Source organism: Uranotaenia lowii, chromosome 2, assembly GCF_029784155.1.
Source record: "Uranotaenia lowii strain MFRU-FL chromosome 2, ASM2978415v1, whole genome shotgun sequence".
NCBI lineage: Eukaryota > Metazoa > Arthropoda > Insecta > Diptera > Culicidae > Uranotaenia > Uranotaenia lowii.
This window is the reverse complement of record NC_073692.1, coordinates 415442786-415463695: the sequence shown is the minus strand read 5'-3', so window position 1 is coordinate 415463695 and position 20910 is coordinate 415442786. Positions and strand designations below refer to the sequence as shown.

At 35.6% G+C, this 20910-nt stretch overlaps 2 protein-coding genes across 2 annotated transcripts in view; both read right to left on the bottom strand.

The window, feature by feature from the left end:
* Nucleotides 1-6377, bottom strand: part of LOC129745055 (uncharacterized) — a 64512-nt gene extending 58135 nt beyond the window's left edge. The window contains exon 1 of the mRNA XM_055737878.1: nucleotides 5333-6377. The gene's annotated coding sequence lies outside the window, so the exon portion shown is untranslated. The remainder of the gene's footprint in view (nucleotides 1-5332) is intronic.
* LOC129745056 (uncharacterized) overlaps nucleotides 1-6858 on the bottom strand; it is a 110866-nt gene extending 104008 nt beyond the window's left edge. Inside the window, exon 1 of the mRNA XM_055737879.1 lies at nucleotides 6427-6858. The gene's annotated coding sequence lies outside the window, so the exon portion shown is untranslated. The remainder of the gene's footprint in view (nucleotides 1-6426) is intronic.
* Between the last annotated feature and the right edge of the window lie 14052 nt (nucleotides 6859-20910).

Sequence of the window (20910 nt, the reverse complement as noted above, 5' to 3'; positions counted from 1 at the left end):
ACTTCACAAATAGCTGGGAAAAGCTGCAACTGCCGTCTACGTCTAAGTACCACATTGCTAAATACCACGTCAGTGAGTTCTTCAATGAAACAGGTAGAGGACTTGGATTGCACAATGAGCAGGCCTCCGAGTCTGTTCATTGTGATTTCGACGAGATTTGGCAGAGGTACAAAGCGCCGAAATCGTTGCACATTTACAATGATCGCTTGATAAGTGCATTGATTGATTATAACAGTAATCATATATTTTAGGATTAGCTTCTTACTATTACTTAAGGCTATGATCATTTAGAATCCGGGCAGTTACAAACGTGTTTATTTTAAAAACTATTCATTAAATCGAAAAACTTTCTATGGAGCAAATGAAGGTGTTAATATGACATTTAATATAAAAATATAAAAAAAATGTTTATCAATGATTTCAAGAAATACTCTAACTTTTTCATAAAATCTCTTTTGTATCTTTGCACACTTTTTTCAGTCATGTATTGATTTATTTTTTTTACCACAGAAGCAAAACTTTTCCAAAATCATGATATTTTACACAAACTCACCTAGGAAAAGCAATTGGAATCTGGTTGGAACCTTTTCATGAGTAGGCATCTCGAAGAATTTGATATCTTAAATCCGATTTTAACATAAATTTTTTTATCCATCAGAACACATCTGTCATATTGCGTAAAAACCGCATGCACAGATTGCGATCTTTGGAACTGATCATTATTTGTTATTTACTTGGTGTCTACTAGTCAGGTAACACTTTTTGCCTGCCGGAAATGGATGTTTTGCATTATTTAAGGAGTCTACATTCAGTTATCCCCAATAACCATAGACATTTTACCATATTTAAGATCAAGGGTTGCTCTCCGATGGTTGGTTTAAACTTCTTGTGGATCCTAGAGTGGCTCATTATACTTCTTAACCATTTGGTCCGAAAAAAAAATCAGAAAAAATCAACACTTCATGAGCTTTCAAGTCAAAAATGAAGAATTTTCGAGGCGCAAAATGCGTAAAAGGAGCCAATTTGTGCAAAATTATTTTTACCATGTCTTTTTGCATCGTAAGTATCTCAAACACACGTTAACTTAAAAATCTATCAAAAATAGGCAAGATAGTCCTTTTCATAACCAACACAACGCTATTAAAGTTTTGCATGTCCGTGCTCTATTAACGTAGCTATCACCGAAATAAAGTGCCCGGATACTAAATGATCATAGCCTTAGTCTGTAACATTAACGTTTATTTTACGTTTCTCCATTAAAAATCACCATTACTGAATTGAAAATCACTTTATTTCTCATTCCAAAGAAAGTAACATTTAAATTAAACTAAAACCATTAAACCGTATAAACAACATACTTAAGCCTGTTTAGTGAGTTAAGTCAGTTGTAAATAATTACAATTGAGCAACGGCAACATGTACCTTCCGGTTGAAAACATCTCGGAAAACTTGTTGGACCTTATTGGAGGTATCTTGGCGATATTAAGTACTTCGAATTATGATTATATTGTTTTTTTAACCTAAAAACTTCAAATCAAGATTTCTCGAAAATTCGACTAGAAATTTTTTTAAAAATTTGCCCAGAGGTGTATAATTACCTAAGGAATCGAGTCCTATACTTGGTTTTGATGGTCACTTTTTTTAATAAAAACGTCCCAGAGGGGCACCGTGATGAGGGGTATTAAAATAGAAGGAATACGGAATAACCGCTTTTGGATTTTTCATCAAAAACTCGATGGAATATTTGACTGGATCATAACAAGCAGAAATATTCATCAAAATATTGAAAAATTTAAAAAATATTTTTGTCCTATTGCTTGTATGCGGATTTCTCATAGTGGAATCGTGTAAAAAAGCCAAGTTAAAAAAAAACATTTTAAATAAACCTTATACAAAACCTTGAAAATAACTTTCTCAGACCGAGCTTTGGTAACATTTCTTCTATAATTATTTTTCTCTAATTCATTCGAAGTATCTTACAAATAAAGCGATACAGATTTGTTAATAAGTGTAACCAAAGAAGAAATATTTGCATAAAAAAACTATTTTTAACGGTAGCATAAAGTATATAAATACACTCATACCTTATTATACTACGGCCTAGATACATTCCATGAAACTTAGCCTTTTAGCGAAACGCGATAAAACGAATCACTGATTTTCATACAAAGCCATATAATTCCAATCGAATCTTGGTTTAACTTGGCTTATAAAAAGTGAAATTTAGCGCTACGTTTGACGTCTGCATCGTTTTTAAGGAGCATATCGATGTAAAATATGACGAAAATCGATCATATCCCTTCTTTTTCGTATGGTATTAAAGTGATTACTCGTTTAAATTCATGATGCAAAGAAGAATGGGTCTGTATAGATCAACCAGGCCATCAAATCAAATCTCAATCTAAAATAAACTCAATCCAGGTTATCGTGTGATGCAAAAAACGGGTAGGTGTGAGTTTCTGTTTTCAACCATAAAGGAAAACACAAATTCATTTACACTTAGGTTTATCAGCAATTCAATTAGTCTTTATCAACTTTATTATGTTAATATAAGCCTTCCGACAACAAATTTTGCCAAATTTCTTTGCGAGGAGAATTGCTGATTAGTTGAATGAGCAGAGCATGCATACATACTTCTGTATATACATGGCAGAAAATGGTACACTTCCAGAAATGGTTATCTAGATTGTTTGGCTGGTTCAGCCCTCAGGACCCATGGTGGTCAGTTAGAGGCTTATGAGGCCTCTGCCTGCCTTCCGTCTGTTTTCCCCCGGTTCCAGTGACTGAGAACGCAGCAAATGTAACATCCAGTAGGTACGCGAAGAACGACTTGGCAGCAAACGTCCAAAAAGCAACGAAGCGACATGGCGACGTTGACCAATTTATCAACCCCCGTATTCATCTGACATTTTCACGTTATTTACTTTGGCCAGCCGTCGGGCAATTTCCGGGGCATCGCTTTGACATTCCACCGGCTGGCTGCCCCAAAGAAGCCCTTCCCTGCCTTCATAACCAAATGCTTATCAACTCGATTCAGGAATCCGAAAAAAAAACCGGACAGCGAAGGCGGCCAAATGGTGGTGGTTGCCGGATTTCTTATTCTTTCATTCATTTTTTACTGCTATTCCATTTTTTTTTTGGTCAACCCTCAAGCCGCGTCCGATTTGGGTTTAACCCGACGAATGGAGGTTTGGTTCCGTTCGACCCTCGTCATCTGCATATCGATTTTCGATTCAAATCCAAAATTGGACTGTATTTTGGGAAGCAAAACGCCCGGCGGGGACGCGCGGTGGGATTAATGTTTCTATTTTTCTACCTCGGTTGTAATCCTTCCTCTTCGTTTTTTTTCTGTGACATGTTGAACACAGAACCTAAACCTTTCTGAAGGAAGATTTTTCCCGGGATTGAAGAAGCCCGGGGAGACAAGACGATGCTAACGACTTAAAAAAAGTACAACTCTTCTTCCGGTGCGGAAAAGAAATCAATTTATCAATCGTTAGACCGCGGAATGGGATTCGCCGAAAGCGAAGTTTCGTCGTGCCGGTTTGGAAATGAAATGGTACCTAGAAGGAAAATTATCGGGAGGATTCAGGATCCCAAATCACTTTTCAACAACGAAATGACATCGAATTTTCCAACAGAGGAAACTTCTCAGAGTGTTTATTAAAACCGGAATTACCCATTGGGCAATATAATGAATAAAGAAAATATTTAAGCAAGATTTGGAATAAGGCTTATCTGAATTTGAAAATGAAGGCGATTTCATTGTTGCCCACTACTTGAAACAAGTGGCTCGAATGACGAGAAAGATTTTAGGCCGAGAATTGTTTTTGTATTAGTACCCAGCCTCTTCTATTTGACCAGGAGGGGCCCAGTGAACATTTTGGTCTGTATATTTCAGTGGTTTCTGAGATATACACACTTTTATACAATCTGAAAAAGTTGTATAAAATATTATATATGAGGCAATATACGGATCAAATTTTGCTCACCTTGACAATATAAAACTTAGTATTGCGTTTTCAACAATTTGATAGCAACTTTGCTTTGCACAAAATCTTATGATTGTACAACTTGCAACTTCTTATTGCCTATCTTACAATTTCATTACAATTTCCTTTAGCAGGTAGCCTGAGGTTTGTACAACTTTCTCAACCATTTAATACAATTTATTGTTACTATATCCGAAAGCAATTATATTTTTTCCCTTATTACGATTTTACTATGAATTTAATGTTTACTGCAAAAAAAAAATTGAACCATATACAACTTCATCTATACCTTCCCTCAGTCTCGAACTCACAACGTTCCGATCCCTGTCCTTCGATACTTCCTCGGCGCCATTTCATGTTGATACAAACAAGCAAATTTGTTCATGTACTGTTGAGAGTGCCGTTTAAAATTCAGTTGATCGTATAAAATACCACTGACTGCATCATTTCGGACTCCAAATCTATTTATAAATGCCGTTTTTTGATATACAACTTGAACCTATCTCATAGACGATTCTATTACAATCAATAATTGTATTCAGTGCTGTGCGATCTTAGCTAGCTATTTACTGTACTGTTAAACAATTCGACAATCTGCAGATTGTTTAAATTCCATTATACGATGTTCGTACAATTACTGTACGACCTTTCATGAAAATAATATATCATCATAGATCGCAAGCATGAATGATTGCTTAATTGTACAGTGTGATTAAATATTGAGCTTTACACAATTCTACTGCGATTCAAAACAACTTTATTGATCTTTCTATACGATTAACAAAATGTTATCGAATATAATGAACTATACAAACCATAAACGATAAAATATAACTTGGTTTAGCTACAACATGATGTTTATACAATTCCAATTTAAACTGGATGCTTATACAATCTACAATGAACACTACTTTACGATTTCTGGTTATCTGGGTCTGATTTTGAAGAAGAAAAAAAATCATAATTAGATTGTGAAAAACGAAGTATTTCGAAGTTGGTCTCCCTAGTTCCCTACAGTTGCACACTCTAGTATAAACGCTTGAATTCAAATATATTCGAATGATTAAAGAAAAAAAACTAAGAATATATCGTAGTTGTGGAATTTTATACGGCCCTGCATATTTTGAATGACATCAATATTCAAAAGAACATCGCTACAAAACATTCAAAATAATAAAATTCACGGATGCACATCTAATATAATCAAAGCATTTCCCTGGAACCCTTTCAAATCATATTTCAACCCGAACGCTCGAACATTTTTGTCTAATGAATTTGTGTCATAAATATAATGGAAGCAATTTTTTCCGCTGCAATATCATTTTTCTTCCGGCACTTACCCCGTTTTGAATCATTCAGCATGGCACAGATCGGTTCTGGCTGGCGCTGGGTTGCATCTCTCGTTTCTTTCCGGATCGTGATCGTTTTTATTTCTCTCGTAGCGGAACGAAGCCAAACTCTTCAACTATGCATTTCAATTGATTCCGCAAGCGGCGATGCGATGTTGCTTCAGCTGTTCCCCGGGATCCTTCAGCATTTTATTTTCAATATTTTTCTTCAGCTGGTAGCTGTTGCTGTTGATGCTTTTTGCCCATCATTTTGATGCTGCTTCCATTCCACTCGGAAATCTCCGGCTTCCAATTTCATAGCAAGAATATTTTATCGAAGTTTTTGCTTCCTTACCCCTCGGCATCATTCCCCCCCATTCATTGGAGGAAGCCCCGGCACATGGTTTGCATCGTTTACATCTCTTTAAGTTAAGCACTCCGGGGGAAGAATTCACCCGGCACAGTGGGTAGCACTATTTCAGTGGAATTTGAGCTTTTCATCTTGGCCGGCAAACTTACTTATGAAAATGGCTGTAAGTTGTAAAAAGTATGCGGATCTCGAACGGTGAATTTCAATTGCTTTTTGTTACAATTCCTAGAAACTTATTCTAGCCGGGTTTTCTTGCAGTTTTCGGCTAGAAATATTACCCCATGGCACGATCGATTCATCACTTATTCATCAAACTTTTCTCCTTTGTTTCCCAAAAGAATCATTCACGGTCAGAAACTATCCAATCCAATTTCCATGAATGGTGTGGTTTTCCAGAGCAACTTTCCACGTGTTTTACCTATCCAAAAACTTTTTCCATCGTACACAACACCCACCAAATATGATTCGACATAAAAAGGACGAAAGTAAAACTTGGCTTATCTCCCACCATCTCCGCTGAAATTAAGAAACACCAAGCCAAAAAAAACAACAACATAGCCCTGAGTCAACGCCATGGCGCTTAAATACGACACTACCAGTCAGGCTGGAGGCAAAGTTAGCAACAAGGCAGAACAAAAAATGGAAAACATCAAAACGGTACCCCGGATTTGCCTGCCAAATCTGGCTTTCCTTAAATAGCAAAAAAGCGAATCCCCCCTCAGAAAAAAAAGGATACCTTGGCTTGTCGTCTTTCCTTTAAAGCTGGGACTTTTTCTTATCTGACATCCTGATAGCGTCGCGTCGTCAATCTAGTTACCCATACGAGCGAGACACGGTTTAAGGTTAACTTTTCCCACTTGGGTGTACCACCGGTCTCTTCAATCACATAAACGAAAACTGTTTTGCGATCCCCGATGCTTCACTTCGAATACTCCTCCTCCAACTTCGACTCCCCGTTTCTGGTGTTCCACTATAGTTAGTTAGAGAGTAAATACGAGAAAAACTTTCATCCAAAGTCACATCTCGACGAACCATCCGAACCACCGAACAATCGAGAGGAAATCAAAAAATGAAATGACCATCACACCGGAAGAACCGGAACAACACAACAACACACTTCGACCGGAAGCTATAGACGGAATAATATCCTATCGGACCGACCGTTCGAAACTCACTGTTGACGACAGTTGGTTCAGTGAGGAGTTTTATTCTAGTGTTACTTCGAAGGAGGAACCCACTAAATGCATCCCCGTTTGCTTTGATATGAATTAGGGAACTCACTAACGGAATCGACGAAGCAGGCGCACTACCCCCTGTTGTAAGGATAAAAAGAGTTCCAACGCACGTGGTAAATATGGTCCACATGGATGCAACAGTGTATTTTTGGTTTTGTGGAGCGGATGCTTTTGGCGCAAAAATACAAATGAGGATGCTGAGTTGGCAATGTTTGACGTTTATGGCGCTCTAGAATAAATTGTACCGCAAGAAGCATGGTTACCATCCTCTGGTTTGAATAAGGCGATTCCTATGCAGTGATCAATAATGTTTTATTTCACCTCTTCTGGTCGTCCTTCGCTGTAACCTTTTTCGTGGAAATACTTTATGTCTTCAGACCGATAACGATTACCATCTGAAAGATTAAGACAGATTTTTAAAGTTGTCCGTTACATCCACAACCTTGATCTTGATTTTCAAGAATCTCTTCTCAATGTGCCATTAACAGTTCACACAAGAATGGAGACAGAGGGTTTCCCATTGGTGCCCACTTTGTTTTTCTATAGAACAAATCTCTAAATTTGAAAAAGGCTTGTCCCATACACCACAGATCCATCAATTTCTCTTTCTAAGTGCTCTCATTGAGTTGTTGAAGGAACCAATCCTCTAACAGATTAAAAACTTCTGTAACCTGTTACCGGTTGAACGTCTTGCCCTACATCACCACATTAAGAACACTTGGGAAAAGTGGAGGTGGGTGTGAACGCACTCCACTGAAAGCTTAGCTAATTCCTAAATGAAGGCAACAGTCAAGTCATTTAGATTCGATATTTAATAAAGTATCGACTTGGGTTTTCTGCAGTATTTATATGTCGATAAATGTTTCATATAGTATAGTTTAATTCACTGGATATGTGGATAAAAAGAAATCAATTGAAATAATTAAACAAAACTAGCTAGTGAGGGACTCCCAACGGTCAATTTAACCTTCCAAAGCTGTTTGGGCCAATATGACCCAAAGCGCATATCTCAAACATCTTTATCATCATTTCAGAACTGAAGAACTGGGATTTTTGACAGGTAGAAGCGAGTGTTATCCCTTAAGACGCAATTCTAAGACCTGTTTGTCCTAGGGCCCATTTTATCACTTTTGCTGAAAGCCAGAGCAAAGTGAGGTTAGGCCAGGCTAAGGTGCAGCTTCCACTTGGAAGCACCAAGAATTGGTTGGTCCGCCACACTGAGAAACCAGCTTTGTCCCAAACCACCCAGACGAACGTTATTTCGGTAAACCATATGTGTAGCTCACCGCAGATTGAGCCAGCGGCAGGTTCAACCATCCGTAGACATAGCATCCAAACCATCCAAAAACGTGCATCCAAGCCGGCTTTGTCAAGCGTTCGTCTAAACGACCATCATACCTTCAATTGCCAACCACCAGTTCAGCAACCATAGGTACGAAGCCAAACCACCTGGACGTAGTTGCCAGGTCACTCATCTTTAATACAGCCATCCCACGAAACCAGACCTAGTCTTTCCGTAGCAGCGTTCCAGTACCAGACGGCTTACACACCACACTATACACTTACACAAGTTTGAAACAATACATTTTCTAATAAGAAGACCGGTGTTTTTCTGTCACCCAGTAAAAGTCCCTGCTTTGCCCAAGACCGCCCTTGAAGGCCTCCATTGCCGTCGAGAGCCAGTCAAGTCGCCAAAAAGGAGGCCGATGTAGTGCCGGATCAGTTCTCGTGGCTTTAGACCAAAAACTGGGTGGATTGCTCTTTGGTTGAGATCCCTCTGACTTAGACAATATTAAACGGAACACTTGACCAATTCAAGTGTATTATTTACTGATCTTGTTCGAAAAGGTTTCGGCATCCATTTTTAAACTCGTTCAAATACAAACCCAAAGTAAGTCCGAAGTCTTTTAATGTTTTATCCGCTTCTTTGGCCATCTCCGGTAGGGGTTCCTCTCTTCGAACACGGCACGGCCTTTCGTCGATTTTGGCCTGTATCAACTGGTTAAAGTTGGCCATGTCGCCTACAAAGTGCTGTCCCGAATCCTAATCCGCCGCCCGCCTAACGCCACAAGCAAACAGATACGTGGGAAGTAATCAGGCCGGCTTCATGGAGGGAAGGTCTACGACGGACCAGATCTTCACAAAAATGCCGTAATTTTGCCAAATCCTCCAAAAATGCAGTGAGCCCTACGCATCATCTATTCATTGACTTCAAAGCCGCATACGACACGATCGACCCTGACGATCTATGGAAAATCATGGACGAGAACGGCTTTTCCGGGAAACTGATCAGACTGATCGAGGCGATGGTGGATGGAACGCAGTGCTGTGTACGGATTTCGGGTGAATTGTCAAGTTCATTCAAATCGCGCAGGGGACTTTGGCAAGGCGATTGTCTATACTGCATGATGTTCAACGTGGCGCTGCTCTAGAAGGTCTGATTCGCTGTGTGGTGGGCGAAATGCGAGGCACGATTTTCAACAGATCCAGTAAACTTATCTGTTTTGCCGATAACATCTACGGACTGTAGATCATCTGCGGCGGTGGAGGAGATCTACCGCAAACTGAAACGCGAAGCAGGAAGGATTGGGTTGATGATTAATACGTCCAAGACGAAGTATATGCTGGCCTGCGGATCCGAGACCGACCGAACCCGCTTGTCCAGTAATAACAAGGTCACGATCGACGGCGACGAGCTGGAGATAGTCGAAGACTTTGTCTATCTCGGCTCACTGGTGACCGCTGACAATGACACCAGCCGTGAGATTCGGCAGCGAGTTATCAGCGAAAGTCGTGCCTTCTATGGACTCCACAAGCAACTGCGGTCGAGAAGATTTAGCCCTCGCACGAAGTGTAACCTATATATGACGCTCGTTAGACCGGTTGTTCTATACGGGCACGAGACATGGATATTGCTCGAGGAGGACCTGCGTACACTCGGAGTATTCGGGACGAGTGTTTTGCACCATCTTTGGCGGCGTGCAGACGAAGGATGAACTACGAGCTCGTGCGACTCTACGGCGAATCCAGAATCCAGAAGGTGGTTAACGCTGCTGGCCGGATACGCTGGGCAGGACATGTTGCGAGAATACCGGACGACTGTCCTGCAAAACAGGTGTTCGCTACGAATCCGGTAGAAACAAGACGAGCGGGGGCGCAACGAGCGAGGTGGTTAGACCAAGTGGAGCGTGATCTGGCGAACGTGGGGTGCCCGAGAAATTGGAGAACGGTTGCCATGGATCGAGTGAATTTTAAGAATTATGTTCGTCAAGTTATGTCGTGAAACGGAATACTATGTAAATAAAAAATAATGGCTATTGTAAAGCCCAGATTTCGGATGTATTGCAGAACTTAGTAATACAAAAACCACAAGAAACAAATGAGCCTTACCTGAAGATTTTTGAAGTATTCCACCTTTTCCAGACATTTTTCCATCGCAGTTTTAGCCAGAACTGAAAAAAAGATAGAAAAACGTTATTAATCAACTAAAATCTGCATTTATAGCCAAGGTTGCCGGAATCACAGAAAAATCTGTAATTTCACAGAATTTTGAGCAAATTTTCATCACAGAATCTGTTGTTGGTGGGGAAAGACGAAAAAACTGATTCCGATAGCGAAACGCTCCAAACTACAATTTATTGAATTCATGATTAGTTCAGATATAGTTTTAAGGAATAACAAACTTACATTAATAGTTTTCTCTTAAATTATTTCCAACAACTATTCTCGGTTAGCTATTCCTGCCGATGTTGTGGGGCTGATAAACAGAATTTACAATAAGTATTTATGGGTTTAGGAAGTGTAACCTCACATTCTACCTTGCGCAATAAGTATAGATTTCTTTGTAATCGCACTATATGGCTAGGCCCACGTAAACTCTCAGGCGCAACTACTAATAGTAAAGGGAAAATTAAATAAGATGTTTTAAACATGAATAAATTAAGTAGTTACAAAGTTCTCTTCTTGATAGACCACGTTCTATGTCACAGCGAAATGTTATACCAAGTAACTATGGAAACGACGGATGTCGATCGTTCTTGCGTCTGTTTGTTTACCTCTGCGTCTCTCTTCATTAGTTTTAAGAACCGTCGCTGTACTGAGAAGGCGCCTGTATGTACTCTCAGGCAGGGTGCCCAGTTCCCAACAGAATCTGTGTCACAGAACACAGAATTTTGAGAATATTTACAGATTTCATAGATTTTTTTTTAAATTTTGTACATGGTTCCAAAATTTTAATTTTAGATATCAACATAAATTTCGGATTTCTTAGTTTTGATTGAAAAAATATAATAAGATTTGTAAAGTTAATTGATTTTCCTTTAAAAAAAGTAAAAAAGACTTATTTTTTTCATCAATTGAAATGAAACTTAAGGAAATAGCGTCAAAGAAAACCATCACGGAATTTTTGGGTTAAATCACAGAAAGTCAGAATTTTTATTCGCCTAAACACAGTTTTTTTTTGGCTACCTTGTTCATAGCGGTTAATCGGAATCATTTTGTAAAAATTAGGACTTACCTTGAGGATCGACAACCCCCATCAGTTTGCTTACATCGAAAGCTTTCAATGTTTAAATTTTTCCTTCATTTTAACACTTCCACCTACTCGTTGTTTAGACTATATTGTTCTTGAATTCTTCTTCATAAATACGTTCCGTTTTGCAAGTGACGTTTCCCGTGAGTGACCGTCAAAAATAAACACTGAGCTAAAATTCCAGCTGTTTTTGTCACACGCTGACTTAAAAACACGTAAGGTGTAAGTTTAAAAAAAAAGACTCAAAAATTTAATCTTTATTTTGTTCAATCAAACTAGAAGATAGGAAAAACGACGCATTCATCTCTCTCGAAACAACATGAATGTATACACATTCATTTTGAAAAGGGACGATGGGGTTATGTGATGATCTAATGGTGTGGTAATGTAATGATTGTTACTGCTTTTCATGTGACTCCGCCACAAAATCCTTCCACTCCTGTACTCCGTTGTGAATACTGTGCAAGCTGGTTATCCAACAAAGATCACCCACCAAGATATTCTCGGCCACCGGACGGAGCACACAGGGCTAAATGCATCTCATAAGCGATCAAAATTATTTGCGAACAAACGGTAAACGGTAGACATTAGATGTCTTCGCAACATTTTCATATTTTTGATGATTTATCAAATTTTTGTAAGAAAAAAGTTATTAATGTCTTCAGAAAAGTTGCCATTAGCCTTCTCGGTTCCACAGAGGAAACAAAAATGATGTTGATTTTTCAGTACAAACTATTCAATTTTCCCCTACAAACCTAAAAGTTCAAATTTACTCATGTAAACGTTACTTAAAAATTCTGCAAAAAATCATGGATGAATTTTGGACCAAAACGAAGCTTTTAAGACCCCAGGGTTTGAGAAATTCAAAAAGGACCCCAAATCGACTCAGTCTACAATACAATGCATTTTTTGCAAATTATCTGGTGATGCAAACGGTACTTTTAGACACTATTTAAAGCTTATTTATAATATTTTAAGAGGAGAAATCACCGTGAATTTGTTTTATGAAATGAATTTGCGGCTTTATCGGTGAGGGTTAAAGAGTTGAAATGAAAGACGGATAGAAGATCAGAAGAAAACGATATCGCACAATAGAAGACTTAACAGAGCAACCACATGCTAAATTTTTTGTCCGTTCGGCACATGTGCACACTCACATGGCGGTCGAACCATCCATAATTAACTGTATCGAAAAATGTAGTGCCTTCTCTATTGGGTACTACTTCTTCAATACAGTTAATTGGTGTGGGACAAAGAATTTAGTATGTGGTCAAGCTTCTATTTCAAATGCTCTTCGCTCTTTTCACCACCTTAGAATTTTCTTCTGATCTTCTATCCGTCTTTCATTTCAACTCTTTAACCCTCACCGATAAAGCCGCAAATTCATTTCATAAAACTTATTTATAATTTTAAAATTTGAAAAGCTGATAAAATTTAAATGAATTATTTAATTATGATCTATACATCAATTTTGAGATCATAAAATCTCTATTTTATGATTATAGTTCGATAAACAAAAACAAATAATTCAAATTCAATCAGAAATATTATTGTCGCACATCTGATTGGCGAAAAAACAATACGAATGAAAGTGCCTGACATGTCACTCGAATCAAATGATAAAATCTTTCCGAATAACAACGTGAAACTCACTCACCTTTTCCAGGAAATGAAATGAGTGAAACAAAAAAAAAGGCACATAACAAAGGGTGCAAAAATAAACCAGGCCATTCATTCATTTGTTTTTATTTTTCCGCCATCGCCATGTAATTGACTTGCTCTCTTTTTTTTGCATTCCATTGTCGTTTGAATTTTTAAAATGAAATTAGCTTTGTCCCGCAAATGGAAAGAAAATAGTCCAATGCGTTTCTGATCTATCGGGTTTTCAGCAAGGAGTTGTTGAATTGCATGTCTCATTGTAGTGTTAATTGTATTTTTTTTATCTGATAATTTTCAAAAACTTTTCAAAACAATTTTTTTTATAGGAAATTAAGATTAGTTCTAAGATGCTTATATTATATTTTTTCAAGATTCAAGAAATCGACTCGGACATCAAATCACAGAACAACATAAAAACATACCTACGCTCCAAGGGATTTAATTAAAAAGAGGCATGTCATCAATTTTACACTTTTGATGGCAACAATCAAGTCTGAAACGATTCCCTTGTACGTACGTATTGGATTGAACAAAAGCATTTAAAATCGACCAAATGTCTTTTTTATCGTTATTCGATTGTGAAAAACAAAACAAAATTGCGCATTTACAATCAAAAAATCAATACTTTAGATCAAGATTTAAAAAAAAAAAACAAATTTCGAGTTATCTTAGTTTATTTACTCTTACACGGATTCGACCTATACAGAATATTATCAACAGAGCTTCTCATCTTGTTAAATGGCGACCGTCTAATTTTCGTAAATATTACGTATAATGCCTTCCAACAAAGCGAAATTGGAGAAAAACTATTAGATAACTAAAGTCACTTGCATCCAAAAACACACTTCAATAAACGCGTATGGAAAAAGTGAATCTTTTCGGTTGCATCTAATTCAATCCCACTTGACGACGAGGATTTTGACGATGACGATGATGATGATGATGATGCATTTTTTATGGTCCGCCTAACTCCAAACGAAACCCATTTTCTCGAGTGTGTAGGATTGGTGCATGATCCAAAATATGGCAGTGCCAAGTCGTTCCCAGACCGAGCGCGAAATCGTTTAATGGATCGTAAATTTGGCGAAAGATTTGCGCGATTTTCTGTCGCCACCGGACTGGGACATCAAACTCGAACGAATTCGATCTCACTGAGGGAGGAAGTTTCAGCAATAGGAACGTGAAGTAAAAAAGTACGCATCAAACAAGTGCCGCAAGCTTTCCACGAGACCGTAAATTGGTTTATGTGTGTTTGGCCAGTTTTAATGTGTGCCGAATTGGTACGGTCGTCGGATTTTCGTCAACCATTTCGACAACTGGCGAATTTTGTAGCCCAGCTGACAAATTAGATTTTGAGTGGAATTTGAACATTGCTGGGCTAAGGGATCTAAGTAAGCATCGTTTGCTTGAAGACGTGTTTGACGTCCGCTCCCGATTTTTTTTTTCAAACTTCATGAAATTTGGAAAAGTTATCGAAATAAAGGTTTGAAGAAATGAAAGGAACACGGAATCGACTGGCAACCAGAGAGGCAGCACACGCGTTTTGACGAGGGAAGTGTGATTGAGTGTTGGAATTGCGGAAATTGAAATAGCCTTCAAGTGACTGATTCAAAAGGGAAAGCGCTTGGCCTTCCAGACAGACCCGGAGCTATCAACACAGAGAAGAGGAGCACTCAAAGGATCATCAGGATAAGTAAACTGTTTCTTTGTATGTATATTGTTTAAATTTTCAATGATTTGAGAATATTTCCATAAAGGTATATAATGTGGGATGCTTTTACGTATGTTCATATTTTTCATATCTTCCCTATTTAACGACATTCTGGGAATTTAAATAAACAAGGCGAAGATATTCAGTGATATCTTAATTCCATAAAAATAAATGCAAGTTTATGCAAGTGCGAAAAGATATAAATTTCATCATAACTCCAACAACTTGAAAACTAGAAAGCGGCTAATTTCTGAAACAGCTATTCAATTTGTTCATGCTAGAATTCTCTAGTGTGCAATCTAAATTATTTTCTTTTTCTGCTTTTGATATCATATTCCATCAGTTTTTTTAGTATTTTGAAGCATCATTTGTATTATACAGTTCAAAACGGATAATACTATTTTTGAAAACTTATAACACTGAACTTTTAATCATGTTACAGCTAATAAATAAGTTTAGGAAAATTTTCCATCATTTATTTACAATTTTATTGAGATTTTTTTTATTTAAAATTTGTTACTGATTCCGGAGTTTGACTTAATTACCTAATCAGTTTTTAAAAGGATTGTTAATTAATATTAATTGTAGGTATTTGGTTATTTATTAATTGAGAATGAAGCTTCAAATAGAAAAGCTTATTTTTTTTTTCACAAAATTGAAATCCACGCGATAGTCATTACAAAACAGTTCTAGATGATAATCTATATAGTTTTTCTTCAATATACTATTCCCAGCGAACCAAGACGGCCGAATAGAAGCATGTGGTTTTTCGGTCACGTTTTCGTTAGAAAAAATCGTGTTTTTGCATCGCCTTCGTGAAAATTGCTTGTTTTTTTTTTTTCATTTTGTGGTGCAATGTGATGGATATCGGCTAGAAGATGGATTAAATCGCGTGTGTTGGAGGTGTTTTCTATCACATTTTAATTTCAATATCTGTGGTGGGAATTTCGCCATAATGAGCATCTTAAAATTTCATCGAGTTTCTATGTTAGTCGATTGGTCGATGAAATGCAAAAAAACTTTTCCCAGTTGATTAAAATTTAGCACCAAATGGTGCTGTAATTCATTCGATTTCCGAAAACTGTGATGGGGAACTTACTAGACTGTGAAAATGCAGCTAATATATTGTGAAAATGCAACTACAAAGAATCATCAAGATAAGTACATTCTTTTAATACTATTTACTAGGCTGTTAACATCATTTGCGTGGCATCCAGCACCAGATTAATATATGAACGAAATACTAAATTAAGACTCGTTTCAAATTCAACTCTTTCACGGGTTAAGGCTCGTTTTTAATGCATATGGTTATTTTTTCGAATTGGAAGCTTTCAAAAATAAAACTAAAGCTCAAGTAGATCGAGCGAACAATTTTGAATATAATTGACTTGTAGGCTGCAGATTCAAAAGAGACTGAACGACGCTTTTACTATACCGACCTGAACAGTGAGTGATCCATGTTGGTTTGTATTCATACTCTTTCAAAGTGTTAAATTAAAGAATCCATCATAAACGCAAACCATTCCGATTATCCCTTCCGATGAATCAAATGATAAAAGTTTTTGAGCATGGTTTCCTGTCTTTAAGTCCACAATCTTCCGAAGATCACTTGATATTCATGTCTTCACAACAAAAAAAGCTAGATATATTATTTACATTGAACATAAGAAATTTCAGAATATGTTTATTCATTTGAATAGGAAATAGCCTTTATTAAAGCCCTTATTAAATCTTTATTTGTTTCTACTGAATAATAATGAAGATGCTGATGATTCATTCGAATATGTCATTGGAAAAAAAACATGTCGAATAGAGGCTCTTTTTTAATTCTGATTTTCGTAGAGTTATAAACAGAAAGCTTATTCTTACACACTTTTACAAAAATTCATTTCCCTTCAGTCCCTAACTTTTTTGTATGATTATAGTTATACTAGGAGATCATAAAACAGCGGTGCTAGAGACATTGAATTAAAAAAGCTATTGGTAGGTTTTTTTTTGTTTTTAAATTAGATGTGTGTGATGTATGCAAGCGAGTATTTTTTAACTTAAGAAGTTTTGAATTCCATAGTATTCAAAAATAATACATCCAGGAAAATAATAGATTACTGAAATTGTTCACGGTGGATGATGTACAATTTCATTTTTGCTTTGAATCTTTTTGAAGGTGAACGAATATGTAAGATCGGATGGTCACAATAATCAATCATGGTTGAAAATTATAACAGGCACATCTGAAAATACCACAGCAATGAACTTTTAGATAATTTTAGGTTCTCAGAACAATTCATTCAAAACGTTCTTTATTAAGCTTACTTTTAAAATAGTTAAATGGTTTTCCTTGAATTATTGGATTAGTTAGTGGGAACATAATGTATCCAAACTTTTATTGATCACTGTATCTAGACAGGAATTTAATAAAGACTTTGCATGGGGAACCTGTAAAGTTACTAAGAAGTTTGAAAACTATAGGAACAGTCAAATTCATGCACTTGTCAAAGGTGTTTCCAGATCATATCCCTGAACCCACATCCCATTTTTTTTTTTTTTGCTAGGATGCAGAGGTAACCTCGGTCCTAAGGCACAAATTTATGTCTTTCATCCTTTTCTCTATTTTTCCTAACTATCTATTGACTACTAGGACGTGGCCGGTGCCGTTATTGATGTTCAAAGAGAGAGCATCAGTTTTGTTCATTGAGAATGTTGCTAATCCCAAGTATCATTCTTTTGACCTCTGAACAAAATTGATGGCCTCGGTCAATCACGGAGTAGCAACCATTGGCGATGTGGAACTCGTTCTACTGAGCCACGCCAGCGATCGTGGAATTCGAAATGTTTCACCAAGATGAAACTCTCAAAAAATGTATTTTGGATTAAAACCTAAATTAGTAAATTTTCATCAGTTATAAACACAGTTTAAATTATTAACATTTCTAGTTCCATGATTTAAGGTGGATGTGAGTAGTCAATCAAGCTAAGCTAAGCTAATTTGAACATTGCTGGGCTAAGTCCTGCGTAGATTTCCATCAGATCATAGGAATAACCTTAATTTTTTTTTCAAATTCGCCCTAAAAATTATAGTTTTGCATAAAAATAACTGATGCCAAAATCATTTCATTTTCAAAAAAAGGTAAAAGAAAGACCATTTTTAAATTGAAAATCAATGAACGTCGACTTTTAAAATGAATTTGGCAATTTTGACATTTTTGAAATTTTTGTCATTTTTGTCATTTTTGTCATTTTTGTCATTTTTGTCATTTTTGTCATTTTTGTCATTTTTGTCATTTTTGTCATTTTTGTCATTTTTGTCATTTTTGTCATTTTTGTCCTTTTTGTCATTTTTGTCATTTTTGACATTTTTGACATTTTTGACATTTTTGACATTTTTGACATTTTTGACATTTTTGACATTTTTGACATTTTTGACATTTTTGACATTTTTGACATTTTTGACATTTTTGACATTTTTGACATTTTTGACATTTTTGACATTTTTGACATTTTTGACATTTTTGACATTTTTGTGACATTTTTGTGACATTTTTGTGACATTTTTGTTACATTTTTGTGACATTTTTGTGACATTATTGTGACATTTTTGTGACATTTTTGTGACATTTTTGTGACATTTTTGTGACATTTTTGTGACATTTTTGTGACATTTTTGTGACATTTTTGTGACATTTTTGTGACATTTTTGTGACATTTTTGTGACTTTTTTGTGACATTTTTGTCATTTTTGTCATTTTTGTCATTTTTGTCATTTTTGTCATTTTTGTCATTTTTGTCATTTTTGTCATATTTGTCATTTTTGTCATTTTTGTCATTTTTGTCATTTTTGTCATTTTTGTCATTTTTGTCATTTTTGTCATTTTTGTCATTTTTGTCATTTTTGTCATTTTTGTCATTTTTGTCATTTTTGTCATTTTTGTCATTTTTGTCATTTTTGTCATTTTTGTCATTTTTGTCATTTTTGTCATTTTTGTCATTTTTGTCATTTTTGTCATTTTTGTCATTTTTGTCATTTTTGTCATTTTTGTCATTTTTGTCATTTTTGTCATTTTTGTCATTTTTGTCATTTTTGTCATTTTTGTCATTTTTGTCATTTTTGTCATTTTTGTCATTTTTGTCATTTTTGTCATTTTTGTCATTTTTGTCATTTTTGTCATTTTTGTCATTTTTGTCATTTTTGTCATTTTTGTCATTTTTGTCATTTTTGTCATTTTTGTCATTTTTGTCATTTTTGTCATTTTTGTCATTTTTGTCATTTTTGTCATTTTTGTCATTTTTGTCATTTTTGTCATTTTTGTCATTTTTGTCATTTTTGTCATTTTTGTCATTTTTGTCATTTTTGTCATTTTTGTCATTTTTGTCATTTTTGTCATTTTTGTCATTTTTGTCATTTTTGTCATTTTTGTCATTTTTGTCATTTTTGTCATTTTTGTCATTTTTGTCATTTCTGTCATTTTTGTCATTTTTGTCATTTTTGTCATTTTTGTCATTTTTGTCATTTTTGTCATTTTTGTCATTTTTGTCATTTTTGTCATTTTTGTCATTTTTGTCATTTTTGTCATTTTTGTCATTTTTGTCATTTTTGTCATTTTTGTCATTTTTGTCATTTTTGTCATTTTTGTCATTTTTGTCATTTTTGTCATTTTTGTCATTTTTGTCATTTTTGTCATTTTTGTCATTTTTGTCATTTTTGTCATTTTTGTCATTTTTGTCATTTTTGTCATTTTTGTCATTTTTGTCATTTTTGTCATTTTTGTCATTTTTGTCATTTTTGTCATTTTTGTCATTTTTGTCATTTTTGTCATTTTTGTCATTTTTGTCATTTTTGTCATTTTTGTCATTTTTGTCATTTTTGTCATTTTTGTCATTTTTGTCATTTTTGTCATTTTTGTCATTTTTGTCATTTTTGTCATTTTTGTCATTTTTGTCATTTTTGTCATTTTTGTCATTTTTGTAATTTTTGTCATTTTTGTCATTTTTGTCATTTTTGTCATTTTTGTCATTTTTGTCATTTTTGCCATTTTTGTCATTTTTGTCATTTTTGTCATTTTTGTCATTTTTGTCATTTTTGTCATTTTTGTCATTTTTGTCATTTTTGTCATTTTTGTCCTTTTTTTTGTATCACTTTTTACGTTTCGTTTGTTTTGTTTTCTAATCGTTTATGTGTTTGTTTAATTTCACTTCTATTTCATTTTTGTGAATATTTTTTGGGCTTTTTTCAAGATTTCGATAATCGAATAAATAAGTAATTTTGCTTACAAAACAGGTTAGCTCAAGTATTGAATCCGATGCTTATAACTAAGTGATCCCAAATGATTAGGTTCGATATCCCATAAAAAGAGGAAGACAGTTGAGCCGATGTCTTTTATGTTTATCCCTGGTAAGATACGATAAAATTGTTTCGAGCTCATGAAAAAAGGAAGGTTTGGGAATTGTCGGTTTACGAAAGACATAACCCTTTCTGAGGATGGTTTTTCCTCATGTAAGGTTTTTGTTTGCTTCGTTGGAATCGGGTTAAACTTTCTTCCTGATTTTTCACTCTCGCTTTTCCTCTTTCCCGATTCTTAATTTTTTCATAAAGCGTTTCAATACTGACGGATGGTTTTGTTTCAAGCATTCATTTGCCTAAGAATTGCTGAAAGCCTTTCAATGGAATCTTATCAACGCTAAGACCCATTAGCGTAATTGCAGGATCTTGTATAGATTCTCAAGCAATGCTTGACTCAAGTTCGGATCTGAATCAGAACAAAACATTCCTCCGAAGGGGATTCACTGGAAGTGAATAATCCATTAAGTACTTGTATACGAGTATTTAATCCTGTTGCGTAGACAACATTCCAACAGTACTTTTTAATCCACTATTAGAAAGTTTTTTTTTCGTCATTTTTATTCCGGTCATAAAATCCAGAACAAAGAGACAGGAAAAAGTAATTACGTAAGAAATGTGAGTAGAGAAAAGTCGGTGAAAAACTTTTGCCGAACATAACAGCCGCACACATGTTGTTGCTGCTGTTTGGCAAATGTACTTGAAAATTGGAAAAGTTTTCCGGCCTATACAAGCGATAATGTGAAGTC